This window comes from Scyliorhinus torazame, chromosome 1, assembly GCF_047496885.1.
Source record: "Scyliorhinus torazame isolate Kashiwa2021f chromosome 1, sScyTor2.1, whole genome shotgun sequence".
Classification (NCBI taxonomy): domain Eukaryota; kingdom Metazoa; phylum Chordata; class Chondrichthyes; order Carcharhiniformes; family Scyliorhinidae; genus Scyliorhinus; species Scyliorhinus torazame.
The window spans coordinates 210,756,152-210,768,697 of record NC_092707.1 but is presented as its reverse complement, the minus strand read 5'-3'; the positions used below and the strand labels follow the sequence as shown (position 1 = coordinate 210,768,697).

General features: G+C 53.2%; 1 protein-coding gene across 6 annotated transcripts in view; it reads left to right on the top strand.

The window, feature by feature from the left end:
• Positions 1 to 12,546, top strand: part of col16a1 (collagen, type XVI, alpha 1) — a 779,331-nt gene that overhangs the window by 616,957 nt on the left and 149,828 nt on the right. The gene's annotated exons all lie outside the window — the stretch shown is intronic.

The following is a 12,546-nucleotide window of genomic DNA, read 5'->3' as shown; positions in this document are numbered from 1 at the left end:
GTGCTGAAGATTGAATAGCCGAGCGAGTTCAGGGAGATGTGCTGAAGATTGAATAGCAGAGCGGGTTCAGGGAGCTGTGCTGATGATTGAATAGCCGAGTGGGTTCAAGGAGTTGTGCTGAAGATTGATTAGCCGAGCGGGTTCAGGGAGCTGTGCTGAAGATTCAATAGCCGAGTGGGTTCAGGGAGCTGTGCTGAAGATTGAATAGCCGAGTGGGTTCAAGGAGCTGTGCTGAAGATTGAATAGCCGAGCGGGTTCAGGGAGCTGTGCTGAAGATTGAATAGCCGAGTGGGATCAAGGAGCTGTGCTGAAGATTGAATAGCCGAGCGGGTTCAGGGAGCTGTGCTGAAGATTGAATAGCGGAGCGGGTTCAGGGAGCTGTGCTGAAGATTGAATAGCCGAGTGGGTTCAAGGAGCTGTGCTGAAGATTGAATAGCCGAGCGGGTTCAGGGAGCTGTGCTGAAGATTGAATAGCCGAGTGGGTTCAAGGAGCTGTGCTGAAGATTGAATAGCCGAGCGGGTTCAGGGAGCTGTGCAGAAGATTGAATAGTGGAGCGGGTTCAGGGAGCTGTGCTGAAGATTGAATAGCAGAGCGGGTTCAGGGAGCTGTGCTGAAGATTGAATAGCCGAGCGGGTTCAGGGAGCTGTGCTGAAGATTGAGTAGCCGAGCGGGTTCAGGGAGCTGTGCTGAAGATTGAATAGCCGAGCGGGTTCAGGGAGCTGTGCTGAAGATTGAATAACCGAGCGGGTTCAGGGAGCTGTGCTGAAGATTGAATAGCTGAGTGCGTTCAGGGAGCTGTGCTGAAGATTGAATAGCCGAGCGATTTCAGGGAGCTGTGCTTAAGATTGAATAGCCGAGTGGGTTCAGGGAGCTGTGCTGAAGATTGAATAGCTGAGTGGGTTCAGGGAGCTGTGCTGAAGATTGAATAGCCGAGCGGGATCGAGGAGCTGTGCTGAAGATTGAATAGGCGAGCGGGATCGAGGAGCTGTGCTGAAGATTGAATAGCCGAGCGGGTTCAGGGAGCTGTGCTGAAGATTGAATAGCCGAGTGGGATCAGGGAGCTGTGCTGAAGATTGAATAGCCGAGTGGTTTCAGGGAGCTGTGCTGAAGATTGAATAGCCGAGCGGGTTCAGGGAGCTGTGCTGAAGATTGAATAGCCAAGCGGGTTCAGGGAGCTGTGCTGAAGATTGAATAGCTGAGTGCGTTCAGGGAGCTGTGCTGAAGATTGAATAGCCGAGCGGGTTCAGGGAGCTGTGCTGAAGATTGAATAGCCGAGCGGGTTCAGGGAGCTGTGCTGAAGATTGAATAGCGTAGTGGGTTCAGGGAGCTGTGCTGAAGATTGAATAGCCGAGCGGGTTCAGGGAGCTGTGCTGAAGATTGAATAGCGGAGCGGGTTCAGGGAGCTGTGCTGAAGATTGAATAGCCGAGTGGGTTCAGGGAGCTGTGCTGAAGATTGAATAGCCGAGCGGGTTCAGGGAGCTGTGCTGAAGATTGAATAGCCGAGCGGGTTCAGGGAGCTGTGCTGAAGATTGAATAACCGAGCGGGTTCAGGGAGCTGTGCTGAAGATTGAATACCCGAGTGCGCTCAGGGAGCTGTGCTGAAGATTGAATAGCCGAGCGGGTTCAGAGAGCTTTGCTGAAGATTGAATAGCCGAGTGGGTTCAGGGAGCTGTGCTGAAGATTGAATAGCCGAGCGGGTTCAGGGAGCTGTGCTGAAGATTGAATAGCTGAGCGGGTTCAGGGAGCTGTGCTGAAGATTGAATAGCGGAGCGGGTTCAGGGAGCTGTGCTGAAGATTGAATATCCGAGTGGGTTCAAGGAGCTGTGCTGAAGATTGAATAGCCGAGCGGGTTCAGGGAGCTGTGCTGAAGATTGAATAGCCGAGTGGGTTCAAGGAGCTGTGCTGAAGATTGAATAGCCGAGCGGGTTCAGGGAGCAGTGCAGAAGATTGAATAGAGGAGCGGGTTCAGGGAGCTGTGCTGAAGATTGAATAGCAGAGCGGGTTCAGGGAGCTGTGCTGAAGATTGAATAGCCGAGCAGGTTCAGGGAGCTGTGCTGAAGATTGAATAGCCGAGCGGGTTCAGGGAGCTGTGCTGAAGATTGAATAGCGGAGCGGGTTCAGGGAGCTGTGCTGAAGATTGAATAGCAGAGCGGGTTCAGGGAGCTGTGCTGAAGATTGAATAGCGGAGCGGGTTCAGGGAGCTGTGCTGAAGATTGAATAGCCGAGTGGGTTCAGGGAGCTGTGCTGAAGATTGAGTAGCCGAGCGGGTTCAGGGAGCTGTGCTGAAGATTGAATAGCCGAGCGGGTTCAGGGAGCTGTGCTGAAGATTGAATAACCGAGCGGGTTCAGGGAGCTGTGCTGAAGATTGAATAGCCGAGCGGGTTCAGGGAGATGTGCTGAAGATTGAATAGCTGAGCGGGTTCAGGGAGCTGTGCTGAAGATTGAATAGCGGAGCGGGTTCAGGGAGCTGTGCTGAAGATTGAATAGCCGAGTGGGTTCAAGGAGCTGTGCTGAAGATTGAATAGCCGAGCGGGTTCAGGGAGCTGTGCTGAAGATTGAATAGCCGAGTGGGTTCAAGGAGCTGTGCTGAAGATTGAATAGCCGAGCGGGTTCAGGGAGCTGTGCAGAAGATTGAATAGTGGAGCGGGTTCAGGGAGCTGTGCTGAAGATTGAATAGCACAGCGGGTTCAGGGAGCTGTGCTGAAGATTGAATAGCCGAGCAGGTTCAGGGAGCTGTGCTGAAGATTGAATAGCCGAGCGGGTTCAGGGAGCTGTGCTGAAGATTGAATAGCGGAGCGGGTTCAGGGAGCTGTGTCGAAGATTGAATAGCCGAGCAGGTTCAGGGAACTGTGCTGAAGATTGAATAGCGGAGCGGGTTCAGGGAGCTGTGCTAAAGATTCAATAGCTGAGCGGGTTCAGGGAGCTGCGCTGAAGATTGAATAGCCGAGTGGGTTCAGGGAGCTGTGCTGAAGATTGAATAGCCGAGTGGGTTCAAGGAGCTGTGCTGAAGATTGAATAGCCGAGCGGGTTCAGGGAGATGTGCTGAAGATTGAATAGCGGAGCGGGTTCAGGGAGCTGTGCTGAAGATTGAATAGCCGAGTGGGTTCAAGGAGCTGTGCTGAAGATTGAATAGCCGAGTGGGTTCAAGGAGCTGTGCTGAAGATTGAATAGCCGAGCGGGTTCAGGGAGCTGTGCTGAAGATTGAATAGCCGAGTGGGATCAAGGAGCTGTGCTGAAGATTGAATAGCCGAGCGGGTTCAGGGAGCTGTGCTGAAGATTGAATAGCGGAGCGGGTTCAGGGAGCTGTGCTGAAGATTGAATAGCCGAGTGGGTTCAAGGAGCTGTGCTGAAGATTGAATAGCCGAGCGGGTTCAGGGAGCTGTGCTGAAGATTGAATAGCCGAGTGGGTTCAAGGAGCTGTGCTGAAGATTGAATAGCCGAGCAGGTTCAGGGAGCTGTGCAGAAGATTGAATAGTGGAGCGTCTTCAGGGAGCAGTGCTGAAGATTGAATAGCAGAGCGGGTTCAGGGAGCTGTGCTGAAGATTGAATAGCCGAGTGGGTTCAAGGAGCTGTGCTGAAGATTGAATAGCCGAGCGAGTTCAGGGAGATGTGCTGAAGATTGAATAGCGGAGCGGGTTCAGGGAGCTGTGCTGAAGATTGAATAGCCGAGTGGGTTCAAGGAGCTGTGCTGAAGATTGAATAGCCGAGCGGGTTCAGGGAGCTGTGCTGAAGATTGAATAGCCGAGTGGGATCAAGGAGCTGTGCTGAAGATTGAATAGCCGAGCGGGTTCAGGGAGCTGTGCTGAAGATTGAATAGCGGAGCGGGTTCAGGGAGCTGTGCTGAAGATTGAATAGCCGAGTGTGTTCAAGGAGCTGTGCTGAAGATTGAATAGCCGAGCGGGTTCAGGGAGCTGTGCTGAAGATTGAATAGCCGAGTGGGTTCAAGGAGCTGTGCTGAAGATTGAATAGCCGAGCGGGTTCAGGGAGCTGTGCTGAAGATTGAATAGCGGAGCGGGTTCAGGGAGCTGTGCTGAAGATTGAATAGCAGAGCGGGTTCAGGGAGCTGTGCTGAAGATTGAATAGCGGAGCGGGTTCAGGGAGCTGTGCTGAAGATTGAATAGCCGAGTGGGTTCAGGGAGCTGTGCTGAAGATTGAGTAGCCGAGCGGGTTCAGGGAGCTGTGCTGAAGATTGAATAGCCGAGCGGGTTCAGGGAGCTGTGCTGAAGATTGAATAACCGAGCGGGTTCAGGGAGCTGTGCTGAAGATTGAATAGCTGAGTGCGTTCAGGGAGCTGTGCTGAAGATTGAATAGCCGAGCGATTTCAGGGAGCTGTGCTTAAGATTGAATAGCCGAGTGGGTTGAGGGAGCTGTGCTGAAGATTGAATAGCTGAGTGGGTTCAGGGAGCTGTGCTGAAGATTGAATAGCCGAGCGGGATCGAGGAGCTGTGCTGAAGATTGAATAGCCGAGCGGGATCGAGGAGCTGTGCTGAAGATTGAATAGCCGAGCGGGTTCAGGGAGCTGTGCTGAAGATTGAATAGCCGAGTGGGATCAGGGAGCTGTGCTGAAGATTGAATAGCCGAGTGGTTTCAGGGAGCTGTGCGGAAGATTGAATAGCCGAGCGGGTTCAGGGAGCTGTGCTGAAGATTGAATAGCCAAGCGGGATCAGGGAGCTGTGCTGAAGATTGAATAGCTGAGTGCGTTCAGGGAGCTGTGCTGAAGATTGAATAGCCGAGCGGGTTCAGGGAGCTGTGCTGAAGATTGAATAGCCGAGCGGGTTCAGGGAGCTGTGCTGAAGATTGAATAGCAGAGCGGGTTCAGGGAGCTGTGCTGAAGATTGAATAGCGGAGCGGGTTCAGGGAGCTGTGCTGAAGATTGAATAGCCGAGTGGGTTCAGGGAGCTGTGCTGAAGATTGAGTAGCCGAGCGGGTTCAGGGAGCTGTGCTGAAGATTGAATAGCCGAGCGGGTTCAGGGAGCTGTGCTGAAGATTGAATAACCGAGCGGGTTCAGGGAGCTGTGCTGAAGATTGAATAGCCGAGCGGGTTCAGGGAGATGTGCTGAAGATTGAATAGCTGAGCGGGTTCAGGGAGCTGTGCTGAAGATTGAATAGCGGAGCGGGTTCAGGGAGCTGTGCTGAAGATTGAATAGCCGAGTGGGTTCAAGGAGCTGTGCTGAAGATTGAATAGCCGAGCGGGTTCAGGGAGCTGTGCTGAAGATTGAATAGCCGAGTGGGTTCAAGGAGCTGTGCTGAAGATTGAATAGCCGAGCGGGTTCAGGGAGCTGTGCAGAAGATTGAATAGTGGAGCGGGTTCAGGGAGCTGTGCTGAAGATTGAATAGCACAGCGGGTTCAGGGAGCTGTGCTGAAGATTGAATAGCCGAGCAGGTTCAGGGAGCTGTGCTGAAGATTGAATAGCCGAGCGGGTTCAGGGAGCTGTGCTGAAGATTGAATAGCGGAGCGGGTTCAGGGAGCTGTGTCGAAGATTGAATAGCCGAGCAGGTTCAGGGAACTGTGCTGAAGATTGAATAGCGGAGCGGGTTCAGGGAGCTGTGCTAAAGATTCAATAGCTGAGCGGGTTCAGGGAGCTGCGCTGAAGATTGAATAGCCGAGTGGGTTCAGGGAGCTGTGCTGAAGATTGAATAGCCGAGTGGGTTCAAGGAGCTGTGCTGAAGATTGAATAGCCGAGCGGGTTCAGGGAGATGTGCTGAAGATTGAATAGCGGAGCGGGTTCAGGGAGCTGTGCTGAAGATTGAATAGCCGAGTGGGTTCAAGGAGCTGTGCTGAAGATTGAATAGCCGAGTGGGTTCAAGGAGCTGTGCTGAAGATTGAATAGCCGAGCGGGTTCAGGGAGCTGTGCTGAAGATTGAATAGCCGAGTGGGATCAAGGAGCTGTGCTGAAGATTGAATAGCCGAGCGGGTTCAGGGAGCTGTGCTGAAGATTGAATAGCGGAGCGGGTTCAGGGAGCTGTGCTGAAGATTGAATAGCCGAGTGGGTTCAAGGAGCTGTGCTGAAGATTGAATAGCCGAGCGGGTTCAGGGAGCTGTGCTGAAGATTGAATAGCCGAGTGGGTTCAAGGAGCTGTGCTGAAGATTGAATAGCCGAGCAGGTTCAGGGAGCTGTGCAGAAGATTGAATAGTGGAGCGTCTTCAGGGAGCAGTGCTGAAGATTGAATAGCAGAGCGGGTTCAGGGAGCTGTGCTGAAGATTGAATAGCCGAGTGGGTTCAAGGAGCTGTGCTGAAGATTGAATAGCCGAGCGAGTTCAGGGAGATGTGCTGAAGATTGAATAGCGGAGCGGGTTCAGGGAGCTGTGCTGAAGATTGAATAGCCGAGTGGGTTCAAGGAGCTGTGCTGAAGATTGAATAGCCGAGCGGGTTCAGGGAGCTGTGCTGAAGATTGAATAGCCGAGTGGGATCAAGGAGCTGTGCTGAAGATTGAATAGCCGAGCGGGTTCAGGGAGCTGTGCTGAAGATTGAATAGCGGAGCGGGTTCAGGGAGCTGTGCTGAAGATTGAATAGCCGAGTGTGTTCAAGGAGCTGTGCTGAAGATTGAATAGCCGAGCGGGTTCAGGGAGCTGTGCTGAAGATTGAATAGCCGAGTGGGTTCAAGGAGCTGTGCTGAAGATTGAATAGCCGAGCGGGTTCAGGGAGCTGTGCTGAAGATTGAATAGCGGAGCGGGTTCAGGGAGCTGTGCTGAAGATTGAATAGCCGAGCGGGTTCAGGGAGCAGTGCAGAAGATTGAATAGTGGAGCGGGTTCAGGGAGCTGTGCTGAAGATTGAATAGCAGAGCGGGTTCAGGGAGCTGTGCTGAAGATTGAATAGCCGAGCAGGTTCAGGGAGCTGTGCTGAAGATTGAATAGCCGAGCGGGTTCAGGGAGCTGTGCTGAAGATTGAATAGCGGAGCGGGTTCAGGGAGCTGTGCTGAAGATTGAATAGCAGAGCGGGTTCAGGGAGCTGTGCTGAAGATTGAATAGCGGAGCGGGTTCAGGGAGCTGTGCTGAAGATTGAATAGCCGAGTGGGTTCAGGGAGCTGTGCTGAAGATTGAGTAGCCGAGCGGGTTCAGGGAGCTGTGCTGAAGATTGAATAGCCGAGCGGGTTCAGGGAGCTGTGCTGAAGATTGAATAACCGAGCGGGTTCAGGGAGCTGTGCTGAAGATTGAATAGCCGAGCGGGTTCAGGGAGCTGTGCTGAAGATTGAATAGCTGAGCGGGTTCAGGGAGCTGTGCTGAAGATTGAATAGCGGAGCGGGTTCCGGGAGCTGTGCTGAAGATTGAATAGCCGAGTGGGTTCAAGGAGCTGTGCTGAAGATTGAATAGCCGAGCGGGTTCAGGGAGCTGTGCTGAAGATTGAATAGCCGAGTGGGTTCAGGGAGCTGTGCTGAAGATTGAATAGCCGAGCGGGTTCAGGGAGCTGTGCTGAAGATTGAATAGCCGAGCGGGTTCAGGGAGCTGTGCTGAAGATTGAATAACCGAGCGGGTTCAGGGAGCTGTGCTGAAGATTGAATACCCGAGTGCGTTCAGGGAGCTGTGCTGAAGATTGAATAGCCGAGCCGGTTCAGAGAGCTTTGCTGAAGATTGAATAGCCGAGTGGGTTCAGGGAGCTGTGCTGAAGATTGAATAGCCGAGCGGGTTCAGGGAGCTGTGCTGAAGATTGAATAGCTGAGCGGGTACAGGGAGCTGTGCTGAAGATTGAATAGCGGAGCGGGTTCAGGGAGCTGTGCTGAAGATTGAATAGCCGAGTGGGTTCAAGGAGCTGTGCTGAAGATTGAATAGCCGAGCGGGTTCAGGGAGCTGTGCTGAAGATTGAATAGCCGAGTGGGTTCAAGGAGCTGTGCTGAAGATTGAATAGCCGAGCGGGTTCAGGGAGCAGTGCAGAAGATTGAATAGTGGAGCGGGTTCAGGGAGCTGTGCTGAAGATTGAATAGCAGAGCGGGTTCAGGGAGCTGTGCTGAAGATTGAATAGCCGAGCAGGTTCAGGGAGCTGTGCTGAAGATTGAATAGCCGAGCGGGTTCAGGGAGCTGTGCTGAAGATTGAATAGCGGAGCGGGTTCAGGGAGCTGTGCTGAAGATTGAATAGCCGAGTGGGTTCAGGGAGCTGTGCTGAAGATTGAGTAGCCGAGCGGGTTCAGGGAGCTGTGCTGAAGATTGAATAGCCGAGCGGGTTCAGGGAGCTGTGCTGAAGATTGAATAACCGAGCGGGTTCAGGGAGCTGTGCTGAAGATTGAATAGCCGAGCAGGGTTCAGGGAGCTGTGCTGAAGATTGAATAGCTGAGCGGGTTCAGGGAGCTGTGCTGAAGATTGAATAGCGGAGCGGGTTCAGGGAGCTGTGCTGAAGATTGAATAGCCGAGTGGGTTCAAGGAGCTGTGCTGAAGATTGAATAGTGGAGCGGGTTCAGGGAGCTGTGCTGAAGATTGAATAGCACAGCGGGTTCAGGGAGCTGTGCTGAAGATTGAATAGCCGAGCAGGTTCAGGGAGCTGTGCTGAAGATTGAATAGCCGAGCGGGTTCAGGGAGCTGTGCTGAAGATTGAATAGCGGAGCGGGTTCAGGGAGCTGTGCTGAAGATTGAATAGCCGAGTGGGTTCAGGGAGCTGTGCTGAAGATTGAGTAGCCGAGCGGGTTCAGGGAGCTGTGCTGAAGATTGAATAGCCGAGCGGGTTCAGGGAGCTGTGCTGAAGATTGAATAACCGAGCGGGTTCAGGGAGCTGTGCTGAAGATTGAATAGCCGAGCGGGTTCAGGGAGCTGTGCTGAAGATTGAATAGCTGAGCGGGTTCAGGGAGCTGTGCTGAAGATTGAATAGCGGAGCGGGTTCCGGGAGCTGTGCTGAAGATTGAATAGCCGAGTGGGTTCAAGGAGCTGTGCTGAAGATTGAATAGCCGAGCGGGTTCAGGGAGCTGTGCTGAAGATTGAATAGCCGAGTGGGTTCAGGGAGCTGTGCTGAAGATTGAATAGCCGAGCGGGTTCAGGGAGCTGTGCTGAAGATTGAATAGCCGAGCGGGTTCAGGGAGCTGTGCTGAAGATTGAATAACCGAGCGGGTTCAGGGAGCTGTGCTGAAGATTGAATACCCGAGTGCGTTCAGGGAGCTGTGCTGAAGATTGAATAGCCGAGCCGGTTCAGAGAGCTTTGCTGAAGATTGAATAGCCGAGTGGGTTCAGGGAGCTGTGCTGAAGATTGAATAGCCGAGCGGGTTCAGGGAGCTGTGCTGAAGATTGAATAGCTGAGCGGGTTCAGGGAGCTGTGCTGAAGATTGAATAGCGGAGCGGGTTCAGGGAGCTGTGCTGAAGATTGAATAGCCGAGTGGGTTCAAGGAGCTGTGCTGAAGATTGAATAGCCGAGCGGGTTCAGGGAGCAGTGCAGAAGATTGAATAGTGGAGCGGGTTCAGGGAGCTGTGCTGAAGATTGAATAGCAGAGCGGGTTCAGGGAGCTGTGCTGAAGATTGAATAGCCGAGCAGGTTCAGGGAGCTGTGCTGAAGATTGAATAGCCGAGCGGGTTCAGGGAGCTGTGCTGAAGATTGAATAGCGGAGCGGGTTCAGGGAGCTGTGCTGAAGATTGAATAGCAGAGCGGGTTCAGGGAGCTGTGCTGAAGATTGAATAGCGGAGCGGGTTCAGGGAGCTGTGCTGAAGATTGAATAGCCGAGTGGGTTCAGGGAGCTGTGCTGAAGATTGAGTAGCCGAGCGGGTTCAGGGAGCTGTGCTGAAGATTGAATAGCCGAGCGGGTTCAGGGAGCTGTGCTGAAGATTGAATAACCGAGCGGGTTCAGGGAGCTGTGCTGAAGATTGAATAGCCGAGCAGGGTTCAGGGAGCTGTGCTGAAGATTGAATAGCTGAGCGGGTTCAGGGAGCTGTGCTGAAGATTGAATAGCGGAGCGGGTTCAGGGAGCTGTGCTGAAGATTGAATAGCCGAGTGGGTTCAAGGAGCTGTGCTGAAGATTGAATAGTGGAGCGGGTTCAGGGAGCTGTGCTGAAGATTGAATAGCACAGCGGGTTCAGGGAGCTGTGCTGAAGATTGAATAGCCGAGCAGGTTCAGGGAGCTGTGCTGAAGATTGAATAGCCGAGCGGGTTCAGGGAGCTGTGCTGAAGATTGAATAGCGGAGCGGGTTCAGGGAGCTGTGCTGAAGATTGAATAGCAGAGCGGGTTCAGGGAGCTGTGCTGAAGATTGAATAGCGGAGCGGGTTCAGGGAGCTGTGCTGAAGATTGAATAGCCGAGTGGGTTCAGGGAGCTGTGCTGAAGATTGAGTAGCCGAGCGGGTTCAGGGAGCTGTGCTGAAGATTGAATAGCCGAGCGGGTTCAGGGAGCTGTGCTGAAGATTGAATAGCTGAGTGCGTTCAGGGAGCTGTGCTGAAGATTGAATAGCCGAGCGATTTCAGGGAGCTGTGCTGAAGATTGAATACCCGAGTGGGTTCAGGGAGCTGTGCTGAAGATTGAATAGCTGAGTGGGTTCAGCGAGCTGTGCTGAAGATTGAATAGCCGAGCGGGATCGAGGAGCTGTGCTGAAGATTGAATAGCCGAGCGGGATCGAGGATCTGTGCTGAAGATTGAATAGCCGAGCGGGTTCAGGGAGCTATGCTGAAGATTGAATAGCCGAGTGGTTTCAGGGAGCTGTGCTGAAGATTGAATAGCCGAGCGGGTTCAGGGAGCTGTGCTGAAGATTAAATAGCCGAGCGGGTTCAGGGAGCCGTGCTGAAGATTGAATAGCGGAGTGGGTTCAGGGAGCTGTGCTGAAGATTGAATAGCCGAGCGGGTTCAGGGAGCTGTGCTGAAGATTGAATAGCGGAGCGGGTTCAGGGAGCTGTGCTGAAGATTGAATAGCCGAGTGGGTTCAGGGAGCTGTGCTGAAGATTGAATAGCCGAGCGGGTTCAGGGAGCTGTGCTGAAGATTGAATAGCCGAGCGGGTTCAGGGAGCTGTGCTGAAGATTGAATAGCCGAGCGGGTTCAGGGAGCTGTGCTGAAGATTGAATAGCCGAGCGGGTTCATGGAGCTGTGCTGACGATTGAATAGCTGAGTGCGTTCAGGGAGCTATGCTGAAGATTGAATAGCCGAGCGGGTTCAGGGAGCTGTGCTGAAGATTGAATAGCCGAGCGGGTTCAGGGAGCTGTGCTGAAGATTGAATAGATGAGCGGGTTCAGGGAGCTGTGCTGAAGATTGAATAGCTGAGTGCGTTCAGGGAGCTGTGATGAAGATTGAATAGCCGAGCGGGTTCAGGGAGCTGTGCTGAAGATTGAATAGCTGAGTGGGTTCAGGGAGCTGTGCTGAAGATTGAATAGCCGAGTGGATTCAGGGAGCTGTGCTGAAGATTGAATAGCCGAGTGGATTCAGGGAGCTGTGCTGAAGATTGAATAGCCGAGCGGGTTCAGGGAGCTGTGCTGAAGATTGAATAGCCGAGTGGGTTCAGGGAGCTGTGTCTAAGATTGAATAGCTGAGCGGGTTCAGGGAGCTGTGCAGAAGATTGAATAGCTGAGCAGGTTCAGGGAGCTGTGCCGAAGATTGAATAGCCGAGAGGGTTCAGGGAGCTGTGCAGAAGATTGAATAGCCGAGTGGGTTCAGGGAGCTATGCTGAAGATTGAATTGCCGAGTGGGTTCAGGGAGCTGTGCTGAAGATTGAATAGCTGAGCGGGTTCAGGGAGCTGTGCTGAAGATTGAATAGCGGAGTGGGTTCAGGGAGCTGTGCTGAAGATTGAATAGCCGAGTGGATTCAGGGAGCTGTGCTGAAGATTGAATAGCTGAGCGGGTTCAGGGAGCTGTGCTGAAGATTGAATAGCCGAGTGGGTTCAGGGAGCTGTGCTGAAGATTGAATCGCCGAGTGGATTCAGGGAGCTGTGCTGAAGATTGAATAGCCGAGTGGATTCAGGGAGCTGTGCTGAAGATTGAATACCCGAGCGGGTTCAGGGAGCTGTGTTGAAGATTGAATAGCGGAGTGCGTTCAGGGAGCTGTGCAGAAGATTGAATAGCTGAGTGGGTTCAGGGAGCTGTGCTGAAGATTGAATAGCGGAGCGGGTTCCGGAAGCTGTGCTGAAGATTGAATAGCGAAGCGGCTTCAGGGAGCTGTGCTGAAGATTGAATAGCGGAGCGGGTTCAGGGAGCTGTGCTGAAGATTGAATAGCCGAGCGGGTTCAGGAAGCTGTGCTGAAGATTGAATAGCTGAGCGGGTTCAGGGAGCTGTGCTGAAGATTGAATAGCCGAGCGGGTTCAGGGAGCTGTGCTGAAGATTGAATAGCCGAGCGCGTTCAGGGAGCTGTGCTGAAGATTGAATAGCCGAGCGGGTTCAGGGAGCTGTGCTGAAGATTGAATAGCTGAGCGGGTTCAGGGAGCTGTGCTGAAGATTGAATAGCCGAGCGCGTTCAGGGAGCTGTGCTGAAGATTGTATAACCGAGTGGGTTCAGGGAGCTGTGCTGAAGTTTGAATAGCGGAGCGGGTTCAGGGAGCTGTGCTGAAGATTGAATAGCTGAGCGGGTTCAGGGAGCTGTGCTGAAGATTGAATAGCGGAGCGGGTTCAGGGAGCTGTGCTGAAGATTGAATAACGGAGCGGTTTCAGGGAGCTGTGC